This window comes from Ictidomys tridecemlineatus, chromosome 2 (genome assembly GCF_052094955.1).
Source record: "Ictidomys tridecemlineatus isolate mIctTri1 chromosome 2, mIctTri1.hap1, whole genome shotgun sequence".
Classification (NCBI taxonomy): domain Eukaryota; kingdom Metazoa; phylum Chordata; class Mammalia; order Rodentia; family Sciuridae; genus Ictidomys; species Ictidomys tridecemlineatus.
Window position 1 is genome coordinate 103,228,925 of NC_135478.1, and position 26,546 is coordinate 103,255,470.

The window sequence follows — 26,546 nt, forward strand, 5'->3', positions numbered from 1 at the left end:
GAGGTGGGCAAGGCCCAGGTGGCCCTCCTCAGTGAGTGGGACCCTACCTTAAGAACAGTAGGGCAATTTCCAGGAGTTTTGATCTGGCAGAGAGATATTCTGGGTTGAAGATCTTGAGCCCTGTGAAGAGAGACCCAGGGAGAACCCCGGGGCCAGCGTAGCTGACCAGGCCAGAGGCGCTGGGAGGGCAGGGGAGCTGGGAGAGGTGACAGCAGGAAGTTGACAGATGGAGATGAATTAGGAAGATAGAACCCACGAGCCCCCAGGGGTCATCAGGGTTTGCAGGGGAATCTCTGGGGTCCCGAAAGGTGAGGGAGGGGCCACGGTGCCCAGCCCAGGTGTGCAGAGGTTTATGATGTGACGAGTTCTCCTTTGCTCTTTGTGCTGTTGTCTTTCTTCGTTTGAAACAAAAATGAAGCATGTGCTCCCTGTGTACTAAGTGTGTACTAAGCCCAGAACAGGCAGTCACTGCCCAAAGGACTATCAGACAGAGCCCTGGAGAATGCTGGGGAGAAATCCTGTGCTGGTGTGAGCCTGACAGATACAGGAGGTGCAGGGTATGGGAGAAGGTGGAGGAGGGAGCTCAGGGCTCCCGGAGAGGCTGGGTGCCAGGAAAGGGTCTGGCTGCCAGATGTGGCCATCAGTCTGGCTGGACCCTACCCTCACATGGCTGCATCCCTGCAGGCTCTTAGGGCAGAGGCGGTGCTGGCCGGCTTCACCCTGCTCCCTGTTATCCAAGCTCGCTCACCGGCACCTCTTCTCTCCTTCAGGACACAGAGGATTTGAACACTGCCATTCTCACAGGAAAGCCCAACTCGGTCCCTGTCAAAGTCGTGGGGGTTCAAGAGGACAGTTCCGTGGTGGACATGTCGGAGGTTGTGGACTGCAGGTCAGCTGATGAGGACATTGTGAAGGTACATGAAGGCTTCACCTGTCCCCCAAGTGCACCTGGCTATCATGGCTCACTGTGCCCAGCCTCCAGATCTGGTGAGCACCCTGTGCTTCGAGGGTTGTGGGCCAGAGTGACCTCACTAAGCAGCTAAAGGCTGAATCAGAGACACCTGGGTCAGACAGCATCTGTGGGTGGCCGAGCTGCTCCCCTCTGCCAAGCCTGAATCTCAAGGGCAAATCTGTGCCCACGCTCAGTTCCATCTCCTTCCCCCTCCTCCCTCTCTTTCTTCGTAGGGTGCTGTTCTCTTAGCATTAACAGTCCCCATACCATCTCAATTGGTACCAACTCTCTTTGCCCAATCATTTTATTTACTAAATATATTTTCTTTAACTGCCTCGCTGTTTTGGAGTGGCTGGTTGGCCCCACTGGTTGGCGTATGGTGTTAATAAATGCCTCCCTGTTTCAAACATAAAAGCAGATTTGGTCTCATTACAGGATAATAAAACTCATGAGCCTGATGTACTAAATTTTTGTTAGTAACATTAAAATAAGTGACTATTAAATTTTTTAACAGCTCATCCTTTGCTACCTGCCTTAATTTGAATATAACCTGAGGCACATAGCTCAGTTGGGGAGTCTGTCCAAGGGACACTTTTACTGTGTGCTTCATTCTAATTAGCTACACTTCTGACTCCAAATTCTTCCAGGAAGCAGCCCATGTTTTCAGTTTTTCACAATCTTCACAGGGTTCTCTTTGAACTGCTAAATTGGATGTTTCTGCCCATTTTTTCTGAGTACGTTGGTTGCTGCTTCTTTTTGCAGCAGAGACCTGGGGAGAAGGGACTTCAGTCTTGAGGACGAACCTTCCTCCTCCGAGTGCCGAGAGAGGCCTGGCGTCCACTCTGTTCCCATGTTTTAAGAGAAGACGTCAATGCCCAGCCCTGCCCTTCTTCGCCTTCTTCCAGCTCTGGTTCAGACGTTCAGCAAAACTGTTCATGGCCAACAGGAAGGCCTTCCGGGGTTCCCTAGGGAGAAAGGGTCATGGAGGGGTTTATTTCTCCTCAGTGCGACCTGCGGGAGGCTGTGTCTTGATCTAGAGACAGTTTAGTAAAGAAGAAATGGTGTATTTGTGAGATCTAGTGAAAATCAAGGAGTCTGTAGGAAACTCAAGCTTGGTGCCGGTGGTTTCCTGGGCTTGGAATGTTAATTCTCCATGAGAAGAAGGCTGGACCAGCTTAAGACCTGGACACATGGCCCTGCTCAGGCACCTAGATATAGAACAAGCCCAGGCCTTACCTTCTCAGCTCAGGGGACCAAGTGCTCGCAGGAGATCATGTGCATGGATTAAAACATGGACAATGTGCCTTTGGCCACACACACTCCTCACCCTCCCCCGCCTTCCAGAAAGCAGGAGCAGACACTGATAAATGGAGATGGCTCCCTGTGCTTATGCCATCATGGACCTGGACAAGTGACTTTCCTCAGTGGGTTCCTTAAGTCCTCAGTCCCCTCCTGAGAGCCTCCTGTGGAGTTCCACACAGGATCCTTGTTCTCCTGCCTGGGGAGCTCCACTTGAGGGAGGACACTTCAAGTTCAAGTTCATGGATCCCACCAAAAATATCCTCTGTCCCTCCTGATAGATACAGTTTTGGAAGAGGACAGGTTTTGCCTATTGCAGCCTCATGAAAAAGCAAGTTCTTTAGCAAATGATTATTTACTCTTCTAGGTGTGAAATGGAGCCCACAGATCACCAAACTCAGCCCTGCAGTAGGACAGGTCCTCTGGCCGTCCCTGCTGCCCGTGTCAGTGGGCCAGACTTAATTAGACAGCTGTGATGCACAGGCTGTGGCTTCACTCTTAATGTTCATAGTCAATTTTGCCGTGACTGTAAGATGGATGGAAGTGTCCACAGAGCCCTGTGCTGGCCTCAGCCTCAAACCAGGGACAACCTTGGACGTTGGCACAGTTGTTAGTACCCTCAGGAGAGCCCCTCCATCTGTGGGGCTGCTGCTCAGCTGCTCCTTCACAGCACAGGGAACACAATGGGGCCCTAAGGATGAGTTTGCTGGGTCCCCAAAAATCTTCATGCACTGGGGGTTCAGTGGCCTGGGTCTGGGATTGAGATGGCAAGGAAGTGGGAATCCAGGAAGATGCAAATTATGGCAGTGCATAAATTAGCTTTTTCAACCTGGGATGGAAAGACTTTCGAAGGACAGAATCTGAAAGCATAAATATTTTAAAAACCTGGGACCTGACCCTAATTGGGCAAAATTGGAGGGGAAAGATGTCAAGTTTTAAGTCAACAATTACTCTGAAGTTAAAAATAAAAAAAAGTAGGGGATGCGTTTTGAGAGTGTGTGTGTGTGCATGTGCGTGCACACCTGTGTGTACGTGCATTGTGTACGTACATGTGGCTGGCTGGCTTTTATTCTTTAATCATTATGGTCATATAAAAGTGGACAAATTGGCACAGAAATTTGGATTTCTAGTTTCTAATGAAACTAGAGATTATGTGGTACTGGGCCTTGGGTCCACAGGTCCACATAGGTCGCACCTACAGTTGAGTAGAGGAGACCCTTTGTGTAAGGCCTGCATCCCCCCCAGCTCACCACAGTCCCCACTACTCCCTCTTGTCTCCCCCAAGGAAGTGGAGGGACATTTGCCACCTCAAGTCATACTTAGGGGGCTGGCTTTCTGAACTTAGATTTTAGATGAAAGTGAGTTTTTTCTTATACTGTGGTCTCAAAAAAAAGAGAAAGGAGCAACAAATGATCTACTTCATTCTGTCATCCTTCAGGCCCTAAGAGGGCACCGGAAAATTGGATTGTGTTCTGCCAAAGAATGTCTGGGTGTCCAAGGGTTCTTGAAATCAAATCACAGGAGGAAAGACTACAGCAAGGGTGAGTGTTTAGCCTGGTGATGAGAAGAAGAGGCCCCAGGGTGAGGTGGTGAGGGCACTTTTATGTCTTTCAAGGGCCATCATGTGGAAGAGGGAGAGCTGTGCTTTTTGTATTCCTAAAGTGGAAGTTAAAAAAGACCATTTTCAGTTCAATGTAAAGGAAGGACTACAGAGGTGGTGAGTTCTTTGGTTAAGAGTTCAGATAGACAATAGGGTTCAGATCTTAATTCCACCTTCCTTACCACTGGACCTTGGGCAAATCTCTTAACTCCTGTGAACTCAGATCCTTATCTACAAATGGGGATGATAACTATATGGTGGAAAGTTACCTTCTATAGAGATTTGTTCTAATGTCATTGTGTAAGTAGAATGAACCACAATCAAAATACTCCTGGAAAGCCCGTTAGAGGAGACCTGGGCTTTTGGAAGTTCAAAAGACAGTTGATTAAAAAAAAATGTTTTCCTTGCTTTAAGCCACAGGCATAGGGCAAGGGTTAGTTTAAAAGAAATGCTGGGGTGGGTGGTGCCCAGGTAAGCTGGCCTTGGGCAGCTGCCTTTTACTCTCTGTGTCTTCCAGTGGAGGTTTCATCCGGTGGCAGTCTAGCTGTTCTGAGCATGTCTAATTGGATTGCTGTTTGTTAGAACTGTGTGATGAAGTCCCAGTGTGAATTTGGGAAATAATTGAATGAGAATGTATGTCTACAGGAAGTCACAAAGTATTTGAGCCATCATATGTCAATGTTGCACTGATAGATGTGCAAATTTAGATCCACGCCCATACGCATGTCCATGATCCTGTCTACAAATCTTAACCTCTACTTGGTTTAGGGCCGCAGTATCTATGGCTGTGTCTATGCTGTTCCCAGCCCTGAGCACAGTGTCTGAAACAAGTAAATGTTGGTTGAATATTCAAACAAATGAATGCTAGGGATTCCTGGAGGTGAGAGGAGATTCCATGCATGATTGGCTTTCTTGTCTTTTGGGGCATCTCCATTGAATTTCCTGTTAAGTGCGTATAGAGCCCCAGGAGCTACCAAGGTGAAGTGCATGTAACATGTTCCCTTAGCAGTTTTCAACAGATCATGAGTATTAAGAGGCACCATTGGTTGAGAATTTATTAAGTGCCAGGTACTACCACAATAAGGACATTAGTGCTGTTGACCCACTTCATTTTCACACGAACCTTTAAGCTAGGAACTATCAGGGCCTGGAGTTTGAACACGAGGAAACAGCAAGTAAAAGGGTAATTCCACTCTTTGCGCTCTAGTGGATATGGGGGTAGATCCCTTCCAGGACCCTCAGACCCACGCATCCTGAGTGTCACTCTAATGTCATGTACCACACTGTGTGTGTGAGGTGGCAGTGACAGTCAGGGAGTCACTTGATGATGGCTTACTCTGGATCTACGAAGGACTTGTTTCCACCCACAGCACCTATAAGATGTGTGTGTTAGTCTCTTTGGTTGCTGTAGCAAGTCACCATGAACTTGTTGGCTACCCATGGTTCTGGAGGTTGGAAGCCTGGGAGAGGCTGGTAGAGCCACCTCCTCCTCCAGCTTCAGAGGCAGGCTGCCTTCCCAGCTCATGTCCATCCTCCATCTCAAAGTCAGCAGTGTGACACCTTCACCTCTCCCCATGGCCCCTGATCCCATCTCCACGTCCTCTTCTCTGACTACAGCCCTCCTCTGCCCCTCACGAAGACTTGCCCAACAACTTCCCCAGTCTAGGTCCTTAAAGGCATCTGTGACATTCCTTTGCTACACATGTTGCCTTCCTAGGGCTAGTGTCACAGGTTATATAAATGCGGTGACTTAACACATGGAAATTGTTCTCTTGGAGGCTGGAAGTCTGAAATGAGGGCATTGGCAGCCCCACTCCCCCCAGGGACTCTAGAGAGGGTCCATCCTTGCCTTGCACAGCTTCTGGGGGCTCTGGGCATTCCGGGTATTATGGCCTCCTCACTTTAATCTCTGCTTCCCTTGTCACCTCTTATCTGTGTCTCTGAATGACCTTCCTTTCTCATACTGGTGCTTGTCATTGAATTTGGGGTTACCTTAATTCAGGATGATTTCTTCTTGAGATTCTTAAAGTTTACATCTGCAAACCCCTTTTTCAAAACAAGGTTGTGTTTCTCTGCACTTGTGGTTGTCTTGTGTCAGTGGATTGTGGCTTCCAGAGTCACGGAGGCCATCGAGTTTCTCAGCAGGAGATGAACTTGTACATGCTCCCAGAGAAATAAATATAAGTTCATGCAGATCTCGAAATGGTGCCTCTAGCCTGTGGCTACTATGAGTAAGTGTCTGGCCTTCTGGTATCAGCTGGACTCATAATACGGAGATGTTAAAGGGCCAATAACAGAGCACTAATACGTGAGAGCCTTATCTGCCCAGGAATAGTCTCATCTCCACAGGTGACCTGGGAGGGGTCAGGTCAGGCAGCGGGTGTCAGAAGAAACAAAGTCTGCTGCTGAGCAGCCTGTGGGCTGCTGGTCACCAGACAGCCTGGAGGACTTGGTCAGCACCTTGGAGAGCAGCCTCACTCTGGGGATCACTGTATCCCTATGAGGGCTACGAGGAGTTTCTCCAAGAGGCTGGACTTTCAGACAGGATGGGCTGGACGATGGTGTGTTCTCAGGGGGGCCCTTACAGAGATGACATCACTGACAGGCACCTCACTCTTCAGGTGTGAGGGGTGCTGGTCAGGGCAGCAGGTCTTGGGCTCAGGCAGAGCTAAACTGTAGGCTTGGGTTGGTGTGGATTGTTTCTGTTGTTGCAGATAAAAGAAAGTCCCATCCAATGGCCCCCGGCTAATGCTAATTCTACTTGGAAGAACACATAGAAAAATTCCAAAAGAGGTTGCAGGCCATCCTTCCTCCTTTAGCAATGCTTCACAAAAATTCCTCCCAGATCCGCGGTTACTCTATTTCTGGCATGAATTTCCCTCCTTCACGCGCTGCCAGGAACCATGCAGCTCAGAAGAAGTTGTCAGGCAGTTTGGATGTTATTGCCTAATTTTGTCCTTTATGCTGCTAATTTGGACTTTCATTGTTCCATTCTAATTGGAAATGTGTCATATGTTTCCTGTTGGCCAGGGATGGGCACTGCTGCCTTCTTGACCTTTTGTTCCTGTCAGCTTCATTATGATTTCAATATTAATTAGATCATTTGTTCTTCTCTGTCTTTGGCATCTCTAATTAAGAACTAACATCCTGTAATTGTTTCTGCATAATTCAGGGAGATCTTGGACAATCCTGCATGAACCTGCACACCTCTGCCTTCACTTGCCAAGGACACATGCCCGCACCCCCCATCCCCCCGCCCCTGCCGCCGGAGACCCTCATCTGCTCTTCCCTGGTCAGGCCCTGCTTGCTACAGGGTTGGGGGCTTGCTGGAGATGTGGGGCTGTGTCAGTGCTGGAGACTTCAGGCCTGGTCAGGTATAATTCCTAGTGTCCAGTGTCTCCTGAGGACATATTTATTCTGTGTTCAGTAGGAGGGAAGAGAGCCCTCCATTGTGCTCAATTTGTTCTTGATTCACAATTTATACCCCCATCATGCAGCTTTGGTGGTAGGGAGGGTGTGTCGGCTTCACTGAGCTTCCAGAAGAAACTCAGAGGAGCTAAACAAACTTCATAAGTTAACTGGATCACAGAGCTGTGAGACCCAGACACAGATAGGCATGGGTCCAGGCACAGAGGCCATGTGTTGAGGCTGCGGCCTCCCTCTGCCATTTTCCTGTCTAACAGCTTCATGACCACACAGCTGACACTCAATGAGCTGCCCATATTTAAATGGAGGGTTTGGTACATTTTGATGGTTTTGTGGGTGCAAAATCTTTAAACTTTGATCTTTTTTTTTGCTTCTTTATGATCCCTTCTCTCTTGCTCTTCTCCATTTGTCCCATGTAACCACTCCCTGATGGTTAATTTTTGTTTTCTGAAGTTTCATATAAATGAAACAGTAAAGTATGTTTGTTATCTCCATCTTCATTGCCCCTCTTATCTCTCTCTTTTTCCCTCAGTGTAATTAACTTGAGATGTATCCTTGCTGGTATGTGTCTCCATAATTCTTCTTTAACTGCTGAGCTGTATTCCACTGTGTGAATATATCACAGTTTGTCCTCCTGTGCACGGACATTTGGGTTGCTCCTGGTCGGGCTAATGCTGCTGGGAGCATTCATGCAAGGTTTTGTTTCTCATTTCTGTCACTTCAAGCTGTCATTTCTCTAGGAATAGAAGAGTCGCACAATGCACAGTAGCACACGTTGAACTCCTTAGTAAGCTGCCAGATTGTTTCCTGAAGTGGGTGTGGCATTTGCTTTCCTGCCATGGGTGTCTGAGAGTCCTGTTACCTCCACAGTTATGCCAGCACTTGGTGTCATCGTCCTGTTAATTTTTGCTATTCTGATGGGTTCAGAGAGGTGGGCCATATTGGTTTTAGTTTGCATTTCCAGAATGATTAGTGCTATGGAATGTCTTCCCACATGCTATTTGACACCTACAGATATTTGGTAGAGTGCTGCTCAAATTTTTTGCCCATTACAAATTTTGAAAAATGCTTGTGATTGACGTTATCAGGTATGATTTAAGAGACTTCATCCCAGACTTTGACCTGTCTTTCGTGATCTTTCATCTTTTGAAGAGCATAAAATTTTCACTTGGTGAGATCCAATGTATAATTTTTTTTCTTTTATGAATTAAGCTTTTGCTGTATAACCTAAGAAATAATTGTCTCATCCACATTCACAAGATTTTTCTCACATTTTTTCCTAAATTTTCTAAATAGTTCAGCTGGTACATTTAGGTCTGTGATCCATTTTTTGAGTTAATTTTCGTGAATGTGAAGTAAGGGTCTAAATTCTTCTGTTTAGCATGGATTTTCTGGTTGTCTCAGCATGATTTGTTCTCTGTCATTGAAGACATTCTCTCCGTGTTGAATTATCCTGGAGTCCTTGTTCTCTGTAAAGAGAGCTTTATTTCTGCCTTTCTTGTCTGGGTGGCTTATTGTCTTGCTTAATCACCCTGCTAGGCTTGCCTATAAAGAATCCCTCCCAAAGCTTTGACCAAGTGGCATGAGTGAGTGTCCTCCCTCAGCCCTCATCCTGGGGAGAGGACGCTCTCCTGGCTCCAGTAAGTTTAACTCTAGCTGTTTCTGTTGCTCTGCACATGACTTTCATCGAGTGGAGGAATTTTCCTTCCAATCCTGTTTGTTTGTTTGTTTCTGTGTCTGTTGAGATGACTGCATGGGTTTTGTCCTTTGTTCTATGTGGGGTTATAAGGCTGTTTCTTAGAGAAAAAGAGCTTTGAAGTATTTTAAAATTCTTTTTTCTTGATAAAGTGGGAGATGATAGCACCATGGGCCAGCTCTTTTTTGGTTGTTTTAATTTTTATATCTAATTCTTGCTTGTTTGTTCTCTAATTCCATAGGAGGGTGGGGGTGTTGCACCAATACTGTCTTTGGTTATTTAACAATGCTGAGAAGGAAATGTTCTGGGAGCCGGTTCTTTGGTGAACTGATGATCTCCGAATTCCCAGGACAGCAGACTTGTCCAGCTGTCACCCCCAGCTCCAGCTCCTCCCCTGTCACCTAAGGAGTAAGTGCGGCTGGAGGAGTGTTCAGATGGCACCATGGATGTGCCAGAGGGAAGGTGCAGCAGGAGCTTGGTGTGGCCCTCTGCTGAGATGCAGGGTTCCCTGCTCAGCTCTCTCCGGTGGTCGGCATTCAGTGGCCCTGCTGCTGGTGGACTGGCTGTGCCCTCCTCCCCTCAGCCCTCCAATGGGGCAAGACACTATCCATCTGGCTCCTCAGTGCATCCTGATCACCAGCCACTGAGCCTGGCACCAAGCAGCTGCTCCACAAACAGATGCTGAGTACAGCCTCTGGCCACTCCCTGGGGCCTGAAGAGGACAGCACTGCTGTGGAAGAGTGGGGCTGTGCAGTCAGGGATATGGGTCTATTCCTAGTCAGCGTTCACTCTCGGAGGATTGTTGGAAGGCTGCTCTTTTAAAAAATTGTTCTTTTTAGTTAAACACAACAGCAGAATCCATTCTGCATAATTATACAAGCATGGAATGTATTTTATTCTAGTTAGGACCCCCTTCTTGTGGATGTGCATGACAGTGGGGTCCACGGTGTTGATTTCATACATGAACACAGGAGAATTATGTCACATCCATCCCACTGCCTTTCATTTTCCCATGCCCCTTCCCTTACCATTCTCCTTTGTCTAATCTACAGACTTCTAGTTTCCCTGCCCTTTATTGTGGTTTACCTTCCACATACCAGAAAAAAAAACTTTCAACCTGTTTTTTTGGGATTGGCTTATTTCACTTAGCATGATATTCTCCAGCTCCATCCATTTACCGGCAAATGCCATCATTTCATTCTTCTTTGTGGCTAAGTAATACTCCATTGTGTATATGTACTACACTTTGTTTATCCATTCATCCATTGATGGACACCTAGGTTGGTTTCATAGCTTAGCTATTGTGAATTGAGCTGCTCTAATCATTGATGTGACTGCATCACTATAGTATGCTGATTTTAGGTCCTTTGAGTATAGACCGAGGAGTGGGTCAAATTGTGGTTCCATTCCAAGTTTTATAACGAACCTACATACTGCTTTCCAAAGTGGTTGCACCACTTTGCAGTCCCACCAGCAGTGTATGAGTGTGCCTTTTCCCCACATCCTTACCAAAATTTATTGCTTATGTTCTTGATAATCTCCATTCTGATTGGAGTGAGATGAGATCTCAGTGTGGTTTTAATTTGTGTTTCTGTACTTGCTAGAGATGATGAACATTTTAAGTGAGCCTCAGAGCCTGACTCCATAAATCCTTGTAGGTACTGGGTACCCACACATTTCTTGTGCATGAATTCATGCAATATCATGCTCATAGTACCTGAACCCCACAGTCATTCACCTCTAGTCTGAGAAAGGCTCTCAGGCTGCTTTCTTTGGTGCTCCTTGACTTCACCCTGAGCATGCCCTGGCCAGGTATTGCTGCTGATCTCTGGGGTGGGCTCTTCTCTCCCCACTCTTAGACTGCACATTGGCCATTTTAAACATACCAATGAGACTGTATGATTATTACCTTCTGCAGATAAAGATGTGTCCTCTTTTTGTCTTAAATATCTCAAAGGTCTATAGAGAAATTCACTCATGTGAGGAACTAATGAACACAAAAAGAACGAAAGACTGGAACACCTTTTGCAGCCAAGGTCCTGGCACCACGGAGACATGATGAACATAGAGGAGAGATTCTGAGACTCTTGCATGCTTTCCCCAAATACTCAGGGAGTTTAGCTTGAGCAATTAATTAGTGCTTTATTGATGTTTATCACTAGACTGTTACAGACTCTTGGAAGTGATTGCTGCCCATTCAGCTGGTGAAATATGACTTCTGTCTCAGTGGGAATCAAGGGTATGTGCTTCCTCCAGGAGCAGGTGGAGTGGATTATGTGATCTCCTGTTCACAGACCCAGGCTTCTTGCTTACATCCCATTGTTGAGAGGAATGGGCTCTCAGTAGTAAGAGATCACTTCTCACATACACAATCTTCTCATCCTTCTCTGATTATATTGTCTCTCCCCTGCTCTTTGTTTGTCTTCTAGTTACAATAATGAAAGACCTGAGGCCAGGTAGCTTTATAAAGAGAAGAGGTTTAATTTTGCCTCATGGTTCTGGAGGTCCAAGGTCAAGGGGCTGTATCTGGTGAGGACCTTCTTTTCAGCAGAGTTCTGAGGTGATGTGGCCAGAGACAAAAAACAACATAGAAAACTTGCTATTTCAAGTAGAGGTCACAGTAACCCCTTTGGATAACAGGAATTGTGCCTCTATGAGAAACATGCTCTCCTGTCCAAACCCAAAGAATGGACCAAGAGACACAAAGTATCACAAACAGTGAGGCTTTACTGTCAGTCCTGCAAGACTGGGTGTCTGGGGGCGCAGGCACACCCCCGACTGTTCCAATCAGCATTTTGTCTCCTCGAGGTGCAAGGTCCCTCCCCGGCTCCTCAGTGTCTGAGAACTATGGGGTGCACAGTCTTCCTGAATGTCACCTAGGTTTTACTGTCCCCTATTGGTTATTTTAAGGGATGTACCTGGAGTTTCCACATCTCCCTTTGCTTTCCTGGGCAGGAAGGCCTTTCCAGGATTGATCTGTCCTGTGTGGGGTTTATCCCTGTTGGTCAGCCGGGCCTCCCCCCACCTCCTGAGAGTCGATGTGTCTTGTCTCCTCACTCAGGCATCAACCGCCGGTTTAATCATTTGCTTTGTTTCCTCTTTGGCTAGTTTTCTCATATCCTCAGTAATTTTGCATTGAAGGCTAAATCCTGTGTTCTGATAATGGACCGTGGGACTCTCTGTTCCTACCTCTGCTGCAGAGATGAGGAGACCAGTGCTCACAGAGGTCAAGTGTCCAGGCCCTGAAGGTTGAAGGAAGGCACGGGAAGCTGGAGCCCAGGTTCGCATCACTCCAGAATCCGCACTTCACCTGTGTACTGCCCACACAGACGTGATCTGTTGAAATTAGGGAATATTTAGTGAATCCGGAGGATGCTGAATTGGGACGGGGGTGTCTGGGGTACAGGGTGTGGGAGGGCACAGATGAGGCTGGAGGATGTTGTGGTGAAGGGTAGTAAAGGGTACTGAGTGAGTCAGAGCCCTAGAGAGAGATGTCAGCAGCACGGAGTGAGCAGACTGCAGTCCTGCATGGAGCCCAGACCACTGGTCTGTTGATCGTGGAGAGAGCGTGTGGCTGCACAGCTGGGTGGTATCAGGAGGGCCACTGGTATTGAGGTGGAATTCCCTGAGGCTGGACTCGGAGGTGACACCTGGTCATTGAAATCCAGAACATGGATCATTAATAAATCGATGACCGTCCCCAACCCATGACAGTTCAGGGCCCAGGCCCATCGACAGCAGAGCACGGCTGTGGTGTCCTGGCAGGAGGAAGCCCTTCTGAGGCTGCCAACAGGCGCCACCCACAGCCTGCCTGAGCGGGATTCTGTACAGAATCTTCTCAGTGAGTCAGGGCAGATGGGCATGGAGCTCATCAAGAGTCACATCTATAAGAATAGAAACAAAACAGTGCAGTTGAAGCGCCCATGAAAAGCTTCCTTTGAGATGCGCACTCTGCCTTGGTAGGCATGCCATGGGGCGGCCTGGTCCACTGTCCCCTGAGAAGTAGCTGAGCTCTGCATCTCAGGAGGCAGAGGCAAAGGTGTGTTAATCAGGACTGTGGCTCCGAGTGGCTCCGAGTGGCTAGGTCCAATTTAGTTCCCCCAGTAGAGGGGTGTGTTGGTGTCCCAGTAGACAGTAGGAGGCCTGGGTCTTGGTGATGGCAGCAGCCAGAGAACAGAGCTGCTCACTACGCTTTCTGTCCTTGTTACCATGCATGGACTTTCTCCTCCCAGAGCAGCTTGTTCACAGCCCTTGTAGCCTCAGGTCACATCTTGTAAGGAGGGAGGAGAAGAATCTTTCACCCTCCCCATTCAAAAACTTTTGAGGCAGTGTCCTGGCCAGTTGAGAATGATCCAACTCCTCAGCTTTGTGCTTGGGCCAGTGGTTGGAACCGGGCTGGGGTGGGATTGGGGGCCAAGTGGTGTGGGCATCCTCAGGGAGCCGGATGGGCATGCCTGGGTCACATGCTCATCTTGCAGGCAGAATCTTAGGACAAAGAAAGGGGCTAGGGTTGCTGGGTACATCAACAAGACAAGAGCCCCTCTGCAAACATTTTTGTTTTAGAAATTAGAAATTCAAATATGTTTCCAGACCTAACTGATGAGTATGGGAAATCTGGAAATACAGGCAATATCCTAAGTTACCAATGGCTGCCCTTAGTACTCACGTGTGGGGGACAAGCAAGCTCAGACAGGGGCTTGAGCCTCCTTGTGAGCAGGGGGAAGCTTACCTTTGTTCTTGATGGTGACGGAGGGCTTTACCAGGTAGACTGAGAACAGCCAGGTCCTCTTGGCAGGACAAGGCAGCAAAGGCAGAGATGCAGGGGAGTTGGAGACCATATGGCCTTGAGCCTGGGAGGCAGGTGGGGGCTAGGTCGGGGTGGCCACTTCAGCCATGGCAAGGAGCTGGGGGCTCTATCCTGTCATCACTGGAGGATGTTATTTTATTAAGTGAGAATTTTAGAAATTAACTGAAAATGAGGTGATTTTGGCAACAGAGAGAGGGATGAGTGAAAGGGAGGAAGGGTCCTTGAAGAATCCCCTTCATTTCTCCAATAAGAACCCTGGAATGGTCCAGACCAGCGAGAGACGGGGCAACGAGGCTGAGCGGATTCAGGGTGAAGAGGACCTTGCCATCCTCGTGGTCCACACTTTCCTTAACCCCTGCCCAGTCCTGCCCAGTCCCTCTCTGCCATCTCCTTATTGTCACCCATACCTTTAGCTCTGGTTGACATTGTGATGTTTATGTGCTGACTTATTTATTGTTGGTGTTTGGGTATTTGCTGTCCCATGTCCCACATTATTCTGTGAAAGGACAAAGTATCAAACATCTGATCAGGTGCTTATGGGGCTGGGTTTTCATCTTGCCAGGAACTGGTGATGTGAGGGGACATCTCCCAGGAGCCCCATCCTGTTAGAGTCTGTAAACAAGTCTGGATGGCACCTGGCATAATGCCAGAGGGAGTGGTTTATGAAGTAATGCCAGTGAACCATTAAGTGTGGCGATTTCTTATTGGTTGACTGTTGTATCTAGTTTATGTTAATTAAGATAAGCTATATGAAATATATAAATACCTCTGTTGTCCTACAATAAACTGCTCCCACTCCTGCTATATCAACGTACACAAGTTGTTCATCACCCCCCGGTTATTTTGCTGCAGCCGGACTGCGGCACCCTCCCCCAGAGGAGGCAAGGTCCCCTCTCTGAAGTGGGTGCTGTGAACAGGGAAGAGCACTGTGGAATGTCATGCCTTGCCCTTGGGGGGCAAGCTTTGCTTCCTAATCATGACTGTGGTCTCATGAGCTCATAACCAGGTCACAGGAGAGAGGCTCTGTGACAGATGCTCCTGAGCCTGTCATGCCTTCTGACCCCCTTGGACCATAAGGACAAAGGCACGAGTGCAGATCTGTTTGAGGGGCGGGGAGAGGTGGTCAGCCATGCGAGGGAGAGCGCAGTTTGGCCCCAGATGACACAGTGGGAAATGCTGCTTGGGTGGTCCTTGGCTCTGGTGAACATTGGGTTGATCACCCGTGATGAGGAAGTGGCCAGTGTGCCAACCTCGTTCACTTAATTAGACCATCACAGGAGACACCTGTGGGCATCTGCACAGGGTGATATTATCTTTCCCCCTTTCTTTCTGGTAATTGCTTCCCTCACTTCTCCTTGCACTTGTGGGCTGGCTGTTCACCATGCCTACCCTGCATGGCCCTTCCCTGAGGAGCCAGCCTAAGGGCTGCTCACCCCCTGAGCAGGACCCAGCGCACTCTTCCTCCTAGGACTTGAAGTAGTCAGCCTGGGCTTCGCTCTAACAGGTGAGATCCCCATAAAGTGTCTGCCAGTGCCTGGAAGGACAGGGCCAGTCCTGCCACAGAGTGAGAAGGGGCAGCTAAGAAGCTGAGAGTCAGAGAGAGGGGCCAGGATGGTTCCTGGTTGCAGCTGAGGCTCTGCCACTTTCCTGTCTTAGTATGACCCACCCCCGCCCTTCTCTTCTCAGTGGAGTCTGTGCCTTGTAACTTGTGTGTCCTCACTCACGTAGTCAGAATGCCTAGTTGTCACTGAGCCCTCCACTGCCCAAGCACTTTCCAGGCAAGACAAGCTTTAAGGTGAGTGCTGATTCCCTTCAGATGTGCAAACTGGGGACAAAGGCAGAGGAATTGCTGGCCTCACACCCCTCCACCTCTGCCCTCAGTAAAAGGCTTCTCTGTGGCTCTTTCCCCTGCCCAGGAGGTTTCTCACCACTTTGTCAAAAGCCCGCTGCAGCTGGTCCTGCCCCAGGTCCCAGGACCACAGACAGAGCAGCAGGAACTCTTGGAGGTCACAGGAGGGCAGGGGGAGCTCATTACCCAGAAACCCTCAGCAAACGCCTTCGCATGCCATTGGCTAGCACTGAACCAATCAGGAGGCAGGAGGGTGCCCCCAGGAAACCAGCATCCTGTGTTGTGTGTTACTGTGACCAAGGTCACCACAAAGTTTAATGTTAGCTGTGGGTTTTGGCAGGTGCTCCTCATCTGGGCCAGGAAGCCCCTTCTGTCCCTAGCTTGTCATCCGTGACACAGTTGCTTTTAGGTTTTTTTTGACTGAGATGCTGGTGCGCTTCTGTTCCTTATTGGTATGGGGCACTCCCTCAGTCAGTTTTCTGATGTCACTCCAGTCCTGCGTTTCTCACAAATCTGACCTGGCCATGGTGCACAGTCTTCATATAGGTTGCTATATATTCCTGGATCTGGCTGACTATTTTCTTGAATACTTTTACTTTTCTTTGGTTTTGGTATCCAGCTAAAAGTGGCCCCATGAAATGAATCGGGAAAGATTTTCTCTTGTATTATTTGAAAGAGTTTGTCAAAGGTTGGTGTTGGTTCTGTAAACATTTGGTGACTTCTCTGTGATGCCACCTGGGCGTGGGCTTTTCTTCCTGTGATCACCAGTACCACCTGTGCTTGTCGCAGGACTGTTCAGGTTTTAGTTTCCTCCCCGAGTCAGCTGGAGGAACTTGTCCATTTTCTCTAGGTTTTCTGATTTGTTAACACAACAACCATTCATAGTGTTCATCTGTAGCCCTTTTTCTTTCTTTAAATGTCATAATAATCTCTCTTTCACTCCTGGTTTTAGATATTTAGGTCTTCTTTCCCTTTTCCTTTGTCAGTCTAACTAAATGTCTATTTTTTATTTTTAGTTGTCAATGGACCTTTATTTTTATTTATTTATATGTGGTGCTGAGAATTGAACCCAGGGCCTCACGCATGCTAGGCAAGCGTTCTACCACTGAGCCACCACCCCAGCCCACCTAATGTCTATTTTGTTATTTTTAATGTACCAATTCTTTTCTGTGTGTATTTTCTCTATGTTTTTCCATGATCAGTTTCACTAATTCAGATCTAATGTTTATAATTGCTATTTCTTCCTAATATCTTGACAGTTTTACTAATAACAATGTCCTTTCTTATCAGAATCAACTTGTCTCCCATTGATAGCTGCTGTAGGCTTCGTAGAGGGGTGTGTACAGAGCTTCTTCCTTTGCCCTTTTCCCCTCCACCTGGTTTATCTCTGGACATAGGTGCCTCTGCTGCAGGCATCACATAGTGGGACCTCCTGTTTTCGTCATGTCTGATGATCTCTCTCTGTTGGGTTTTCAAACCAACTCACAGGAACATTCTATTGATATATTTGATCACCTCTTCTGTACACTTTTTGCATATTATTTTCCTATTGTTTTTCTCTCTTCCACTTTTACCGATTTCTTTTGCACTAGCTGAACACTTTCTAGAGTGATATTTTAATTCTTTTAATGATTTTTTAAACTACTTTAGGGTTAATTTCTTAGTAGTTGCTACAGGATTTCCATACACATCTTAGCAGATCAACTTGAGAATTTTGAAGTAATAATTCCTTTGAGATACAGAAGGATTACTTCCATATAACTCTTATCCCTCTTTGTAATATTATTATTGTGCATATTAAATATGTCATAAGCACACCAGTGCATTGTTACTACCATGTAATTTATGACTCATATAGAAGCTTAGAGCAGGAGAGCAGGTCCATAATTAGATAATTTTAAAATTAACCTCCTTGTTTACCATCTTGGCTTGCTCCTTTGGTTTGTTTCTGTGACTCCAGCCTTTGGTGTCAGATTCCCACTCCAAGAAGCTTTGTTCCTGCCTACCTCCTTTTCCCTGTTATTGTTCACCATATTACATTTCTACATTGTTTGGGCCCAACAGTACAATTATATACATACTGCTTGAGATAACTGCTTTTAAAATCAGTTTCAAGTAGGAAAACAAATACGCATTTATACTGTCTTTTATAATTAGGCAATTACTTTTAATATTATTTTTAATGTGGATTCAAAGTACCATATAGCTAACTTGCTCTCAGCTTGAAGAACTTTCAGGAATGTGTGTATTTTGATTCATTTTGAAATAATCTTGCTGCCTATAGGATTTTTGATTGACAGTCCCTTTTGAACCTTTTGGATGGTGTTCCTTAGCCTCCGGTTCCATGGTCCCATTATGTCTGATAAGTCAGATGTTAATTTGAGTTTCCTTTGTGCATAATGAATAACTTTTCTTTTGATGTTTATATTATTTTCTCTTTGTCTTTCAAAATTTTTACTGAGATGTGTCAGAATGTGACTGTCTCAGTGTTTTCCCTGCTTGTTGGAGTTCTTGGATGTGTGGTGTTGTTATCAGCTTTGGATGGTTTTAATCATTATTTCCTCAATACTTCCTGCTCCTCCCCTTCCCCTCATCTAGCATCCGGGTCCAAGTCTGTGGGTGAGCTCAGTGTTTCTATTAGGCTGTGTTCACTTTCCTCATTGTCTTTCCCTTTGTTCTTTGGGGTATAATCTCTATCAATTTCTCAGCTTGGCCGCTTCTTTCTGTCCACCTCATCCTAATTTTGATCTTCTCTAAAAGATTTTTTGTTTCAATTTTTGTGCTTTTTTTAATCTCTGGAAATTTTTTTTCCAAAAAATAATTTTGCTTTCTGATATTTTTACTTGTTATGACATTGTCATATTACTATCCTTTTATTATTTAAAAAAATATATGATATTTTACATGTATTATTTATAATATACAATATATATATGTTTATATATTGTATATGTTTTCCGTATTTTTAAATCTTAGCTAAGATCGATATCTGAGCTCTCATTGGAAGTTTCTGGCACCTGCCTTTCTCCCTGTGGGTGGGTAACAGTTTTCTATTTACTGTAGACTGTATGTTTGAGTCCTTCCATCAAATCCACCTGCTGACTCCCTAACCTCCATTGTGATGATATTTGGAGGTGTGCTCTGGGGCATAATTAGGTTTTGATGAAGTCATACAGGTGGGACCTTCATGATGGGGCTCATTCCCTCCAGCAGAGGAAGAGGACAGACAATTCTCTCCTCTCTGCATGCCCCAAGGCCCAGCCTTGGGAGGAAGGTGTGCACACAGTGGGAGGCAGGGCTGGGCAGGCTGGGAATACTCTTTCCACCCCTGCAGTCCCCATGTGTGCCAGCACTGTGGTCTGGAACTTCTCACCCTCCAGAATGGTTAGAAAACAATGAGGCTGAAGTTTCCCAGTGGGTCTTATTTCCTTGTGTCAGTCTCAGCTAAAACATGCTTCTTTTCATGTCTTGTGGTTTTTCTTGTTGTTACTGAAAACCTGCTGTTTGGGGTGATACACTTGACAGAGCCCTAATTCAGGCTTTGTTGTTGTTTGCTTGTTTGTTTATTTAGGACCTGTAATTAGAGCCTCTCTTCCCTCCTGTGTGGGGCTCTTGCTGCTCCTCAGAGGGCACAGCCCTGGTCATGCTCAGAGCCTTCTGGTAGGACAGTGGGGTCAGTGTGCTCTTTGCTGTCTAGTACTTGAAGTCTCTGCTAAGCTGTCTGAAATTCAAATTGTGTCCTTGCAAATCCATCTATAGATGTTGCTTCAATGTTTCTTCAAGCTTGGCACATGTGCCACTTCTGGTACAGAACATGAGACTTGGTAGGACGTAAAACAAATAGCTATCGGATTGTTTCTGAAGTACCTCAGGGAATGATGCATGTAGTGCAAGGAGCCCATCCCCCACAGACACCTGCCTGCTGGGGGCCAAACTGGGTGGGCAGAACTGAACTATTACTGGTCCTTCTCAAACTGAGTGAGCTTGGGAGACAGGAGCAAGCTGTGTCTGTGAAAGTTATGAACCTATAGCAAGTGACTTCCTTCTGGGATTTTTGGAAGGATGGGGAGGTTGAGGGTATGGGTCACCAGCAGACTTCCTCCTGCTCTCACTTCAAAGCCTCGCTGGCTGTCTTTCCCAGTGAGAAATCAAGTTGTTTATGATGTGGAGACAAGACGTGGCAGAGTGGGTGACCCCACCACACAGACAACCGAACTTTGGGAGACTTGGCCTGAGAAGCCATTGGCTCAAATCTCACAAGAACTTAAGTCTCCCTTAATCTTGTTACTTTACAAACACACACTCTGCTGCCAGGTGCTACAACTGCATAGATGTTTTGGGCCTGACCCTTAGCCTCAATGGTCACGATTTAGAAATGTTCCTTTAAATGTGTGTGCAAAGTGAAATGGGGACAGGAGAGTGAGGGCTGACAGGCCATAGTGACTTCCTGGAGCAGGTGGTGTTGGAGCTGTGTCTCGAGGGATGTGTAGGAGGCTTGCAAGTCATTTACAGTAAGAATCCCTATAGTTTCACCCAAGGGGCTTCTTCTCAGACCAGCCAGAACCAGGATTATAGCCAGGATTCAACCAGCACTTCCCATGCCAGAAAGGGCTCAGAGTCAATTAAGGGGTGGATTCTGATGACTGACTGGGCCATCCGGCCTGTCTGAGCACCAGGCTTTCCTCTCTGACCCTGGTTGGGATCTGTTTTCCTGGACCTTCCCAGAAATCTACACTGTGAGTGTGAACATGGGGTGGGTGTCCAGACTTCTCTTGGCCCTTCCAGGTGTCTAGTGTGGGCCTTCCTATGTCCTGGAGTAGGGGGTATGAGGCTACATTTCCCCCTTTTCTAAAATCTCAGAGATAAAAATTTTTAGCTTCACAGTTCACACTATTCTTTTTGCAAAAGTTTCTTTTCTTAAAACAACAACAACAACAACAACAAAAACACCTTTCAGTTAGTTGTCCTGGCACACACCTGTAATCCCAGTGGCTTGGGAGGCAGAAGCAGGAGGACGACAAGATCAAGGGTAGCCTTGGCAACTTGGCAAGACCCATCTCAAAAAATAAAAAAAAAGAGCTAGGGAGGTGGCTCAGTGGTTGAGCACTCCTGGGTTAAATCTTCAATCCCTCCCCCACAAAAGTAGTTTCATAACAATTTTGAAAAACACAAATAATTCTATCCTTCAATATTCCTCTCTTTCTGAGACTATGATTCAGAATCCTGCAAAATATTAGTCTTTTATGTGGCTGATCTATATACCCACCCTGAAGACTTAAGCTCGTGGCCCCTGCACCTGTGCATGTGGCATATGGCATTTATGCTGCAGAGATGCTCCCCAGAAGCCCAGGGCCCTGGTCACAACTGTGCAGGATGCTAGCAGCACCATGTGCTTCTGGGCTTAACAGGTGGACACTGTCTTTCCAGGCACGGTGGGATGCATGTGAAATACGGGGTTCTCATATAAACCTATATTGGCAGTGCATTTTAAATATTCCATGTGAAGGGATAATGTACTTAAATGAAGACATCCCATAGACAAGTATATGCTAAGCTTTGCACCAAATCCTAACCTTGGGCCTTGGTTGTTGGCATAGTCTTCATAAGGGGCACCATTTTGGTAGTGCTTGTTTAAGCTTTGCTGAATGCAATTTGGGTAGCTTTTTTGTTTCTTCTTTTTTTTTTCCTCTTTTTTTTTTCCTCTATAGAGGTGGTCCAATGGTGAGGATGAGGGACAGAGAGTCTCTTTGGGCAGGAGATGTCATGGGCACCTCAAATTAATGTGAGCAGCAGTCCCTTCTTGTTGTTTGGATGGACCGAATGCAGCCAGCAAGACCTGGGCATCTTGTAAGCTCACAGTGCACATGTGATTCTACAGTGCAGAAAGCTCATCAGCAGTTACAGAGCCAGGAACTCAGGGAGTGATGGATGGAAAAGAGGCATTCAGGGTGACAGGAATATCTGAGTGGAGGGTGGGTTCATAGGTATATACAGCATCAAATTCATAGGACTGTACCCTTTAAACATATGCACCATATTAATTATAAATTATATCTCAGCAAGGTTGATTAAAGGTACCCCATGTGTGCATTTAGGTCTTGCCTTTTGCCATCAGCCTATGGTCCTCTGGAGGCAAGGCCACGTTTTCCTTGTGTGGGGTGCAGCAAGGCAGCAACACACTGTACCTAGGAGGCCTCTGATACAGACCCCAGTGTGAAACCACACTCTGCATCTGCCCGTTGTGATCACTGGAGAAGCAGCCTAACCTGGGCCTCAGTTTCCCCATCTGTAACATAGGGACAAAACACCTCATATACAGAATATTTGGAGAGTCTAATTGGTATGATTCTAAGTAAATCTTTGAAAATAATTGTTATGTAATAAAAATTCATGATAGCTACTATTATTCCTTTTTTTTTTTTGGCAAAAATTCAAGGTAAATTAAATAGTTTGGGATCTATTGTACCTTAGAGTATACTTTGCTAAACAGTAGTATATACAAAGTGTTTGGTTCAGATTTCAATTGACTAGGTTTTTCTTTTCGTCTGTTTTGGTATAAAATTTCAATATATTCTGTGAATTTTGTGAGCAACATACTACCTGATTCTGTAGTATTCTTTCCTTCTAACTTAGTGGCACAGTTCTTGGGTTGGAGGAGGTGTCGTAAGGAAGAGGTTTAATGCACAGTCTCCCATCTCTAACCAATGGGTCGACAATTTGGCAAACATATAGGACTGGTAATGCAGATGAAATTCTTGTTGCTTTCCTAAACAGAAAATGAAGCAAATTATGTCTTACTGAAAGGGTAAAGTTTCTAAGCTGCAAAGCCTGAGTTAAAATGTAAAGGACTAGGTATTGTAAAGTTTCTGAACTGCACACAGAACCTGAAATTCCTGAGGCAGTTAAGACAATGCCCGCTACTGACCATTTAGTTTTTAAATAACCTGGACTCTGTGCAGTTTGGCACGTAGGCATTCAGGGCCCAAACCAATCAGTTTGAATGTATCCCCTCCTTAGGAATAACCTATCACTCCCACCCGACCTGTTCCCGCCAATGAATGTGCTAATCATGTTTGAGAGTTGTTGTTTGATTTTCCCATGGTGTATGATGATTTGTTAAAGGGGACCATGACATATGTAAAGCTCCTGCCCTCCCTAAAAAAGTGTACTTAAGCACTGCTCAATCCCTGCTCGGGGCTCTGGGCCGCTCTCCCTTGTTGAGTGAGCACGGAGCCCCAGTGCGCTAGATTGGATCCTCAATAAACTCCCTTTTGCTGTATCATGAGCCTGTCTCTTGGTGGTCTCTTCCTCCGACGTTCCTGGACCCTTTTCATTACAAGATCCCCAAGGAGATATCTTTACATCTGGTGAGTCCCCTTTGGTCTCTTTTATTCATGACTAATGTAGTTGCAAAAGTGTAATTTGACAGTAAAAATATTAACCTCTAAAGGCAAGTTTCCTAAGATGACATTTACAAGCCATTTTACACATGCTTATAGATTAATGTGACACAAGTTGTCTGTTTCCAATCCTGTCCTCAGTTCTTCTTATATTAGGATTGATAGCATTTGGTTTTCAATGTTCCTCTTGGGGCTCAGACAGCCTTGAATGTATCATTTAGAAAAATGATGGAAATCTGACTCTGATTTTTATCTCATCATTTATCTCCTAAAATTCGTCTGCCCCAATACACATGTACTCTGTGTAATTTCATATATATGGATCTCAGTTCCTAGTAAAAAGGCCAAATTGACCCCTGGGACTCCAAGGTCATACGAGTAACAGCTTTGTGTTTTCTTACCTACTTTGTGTCTTCTCACTGTGTTTTCTCTAATGACCTTTGAAATTACTTTCATTTTTCTTTATGCCATCAGCATGAGACCTCGTTTAAGTGCCCCTGTTTCCCTTTCACCAAGACACACACTGCTTTTGGTGATGTCTGGGAGGAACAGGTCCCAGAAGAACTGGTTGTGACCTGGTCACAAATTCAGCATCTACTTATTGAATGCTTCCCAAGCGCCCTGCACTGTGCCAGAGGAGTGAAGAGGAGACAGGTCCACATCCACAGGCAGATTACTTTCAGGTGGAGTCCAGGGATAGGAATCAACCAGGAGCATTCCAAGAATAGATACTGAGAAGGAAATGATGTAGCATAACAGAGCAATCTGGTGCAATCTACACAATGTAAATCATGCAACAATACCAAGCATAAGGAAATCATGTAGTGTGTACTCAGGGGCACGCACAGCATATTAGAGGAATGTGGAGTAACATAGATGGAGAGGGACACCAGAAGGGTACAGGAAGTTTGGAGTGGACAAGCCTAAAGGGAGGCTCTCTGAGCAGTGGCCCTTGAGCTGGGGTCTTTGGCATGATCTTAGTGGTGACCATGAACATGTTCTTCACAACGGTGAAGGTTTCCAAGTCTGCCCTTTCGGCAGAGCCGGTCCAGGCTCTGGCCAGCTCCCTGGAGGTTCTTGGAGCCTGGGGCAATCCTCCTGCATTTCCATGAGACAACATCGGGTGGAAGGATGTGTCACTTCTGGAGTGTCTCTGTGAAGGAGCCCTTTCCCAGAATCCCTAGCGGGCTTCTCACTCGGCATTGGCCAGGGTCGTACCACGTGCCTCTTCCTAGCCAATCAGTGGAGGGGCAGCAAGGCCGAGGTGGGCGGAGCGCCGTGGTCTCCTGAAGAGAAAGGACGCCATAGTGGTGTTAGAACCCAGGAGGTGTGGGCCGAGGGCTGCTGTGTGGTGAGTGGCCGGTGGGGTCCTGCCTGTGTGACCCCCAGGTCTGCAGTCACGGTCCACATGGGGAAAAGCGGTGGCAGGACGCGGGCGAGATCGCTGCCTGTGAGTGGGGAAGCAGTCCTACGCCTCAGGGGATCAGTTGCCTCTGTGCAGCCTCAGCCCCTGGGTAGCGCCGGGCGTGGTCCTCTCTGACCCCCTCACGAAACTGAGCATATGGCAGCCTTTTTGTGCCTGGATTCTGGACAGGTGAAGTGAGCATCCGGACCCCTCAGGGAGTAACAGTGGGGCTTGTTGTGTGGAGCGGCAGGAAGGGCCGGCACTGAGGCCCTGGGCAAAGGCGAGCTGCCCCGCAGGCGGTGGTCCTGTTGGAAGTTGTGGTAAAGTGACAGGGAGCACTCAGTTGGGGGTGTGTGCGTGGGACAGGTGACTCAAGAGTTTTCGGTGCAGTCTATGTTTCCACCAGTCACCCCAAAAGTCCTCTGAATGTTGCTTTTGGGGTTACAAATAATTTTTAGAAAGCGTGAATTTACAGATACAGAACCCATAAGTAACAGGGCCAACTGTAAATTGGTGAATCCGTGGAGTGGGGAACTCTGTTTTTTGTATATCTGATATGGCCCCTGTATGTTTTCATGTATTCAGATGTTAGCACTCAATATGATAAGCCATATTAAATGAGCTATTTTAGTTGAATCACACAAGGATGGAGAACATACATTTTTAAAGGGTATTTATATCCTTGAAGAGAAAAATGATAGTAACATAAAGAACTGCTAAATTCTTTCACTCTTTTACATTTTTAAATAATTAATTATTTTGTCCATTTCAGTTGTACATCGATTCCTGAAATACAAGGCAGGGTTAAATCTGCACATGCTCTGAAAGGGTACAGAATCACTGCATTATGATTTCAATTGTAATGACAGAAAAAAAAACTCTCATGGTTTCCAAAGATGAAGTGTTCCTGGCAGTGAGATGTGGTTCAGAGTGATCCAAAATGGAATTAGTTGTGGGTGGGAAGCAGTTGACAAAGAAGAACCAGAATTTTTCATAAATGTAGGAGAGTTTTGGTCTGTACTCTAAAAGGTAGGATTGGGAAAGTCCCAGCAATCGGTGACAACTACTTGCATTAGGGAGAAGGTGAGGGCAGAAAGGAACCTCCTAATATGTGCACTGCAGCCTTCTGATTGATAGAGAACCAAAGGATTGGTCTGCAAGGCATGGGCAGATTACATTCTTTTGCTCCAGAGGAACTGTTCTTGAACCTCCACTTGCCCCAGTGTAGTGCTCCCATGGGAAGAGGGTTTGCTTTGTATTAGGAATTCTGTAACCATTCCTAAGTATCTAAATGGATGGCAGCCAGGTTTAACTTTGAGTCAGCATCAAGGAATTTTGAAGTAAGAGCATGAACCCTCCATTCCATTTTTCTGCTCTAAATAGAAATCATATTCTGATTGTTCCCTTTCCTGGGCACAATAATGCAGATTTAAGTTCTTCATTCATGCTCCCCAAAATAGCTGATTTTTTTTTTGCTCTTCATTTTCTCCCCTTTAAAAAAGTAAAGCAGAGAAAATGGGAAATTATTCTTTTTTCCTATAATTTGAAGAATCAAAGAAATGCCCTTTTCACCTCAAACTATAATGATGGGGCCGAGAGACTTGTTAGCTCCACTGTCTACTATCATCTTTTAAAGAAATTTTTAAAATTTGTTCTAATTAGTTATACATGATAGTAGAACACATCATACATAAATGGTTTATATCTTCTCATTCTTCTGGTTGAACATGAGGTAGAGTTATATAGTCATGTAATATATGCACATGGGGTTATAATGTTTGATTCATTCTACTATCCTTCTTGCCCCTACACCCTCTCCCCTCTTCACTCCCCTCTGTACTAATCCAAGTACCTCCATTCTTCCCTAACCCCCACCCCCACCCCCTTATTGTGAACTAGCATCCGAATATCAGAGAAAACATTCAACCTTTGGTTTTTTGGGATTGGCTTATTTTTCTTAGCATGATATTCTCCAGTTCCATCCATTTATCAGCAAAGGCCATACTTTTATTATTCTTTAAGCTGAGTGATATTCTGTTATGTTTCCATGCCCTACTCTTTATCTGTTAATCTGTTGAAGGGTACCTACCTAGGTTGGTTCCATAGTTTAGC

General features: G+C 46.0%; 1 pseudogene across 1 annotated transcript in view; it reads left to right on the forward strand.

The window, feature by feature from the left end:
• Positions 1–26,546, forward strand: part of LOC101962254 (transmembrane protein 132B-like) — a 62,738-nt pseudogene that overhangs the window by 18,896 nt on the left and 17,296 nt on the right. Inside the window, exon 5 of the transcript XR_013434903.1 lies at positions 771–914. The product of XR_013434903.1 is annotated as a transmembrane protein 132B-like (transcript). The remainder of the gene's footprint in view (positions 1–770; positions 915–26,546) is intronic.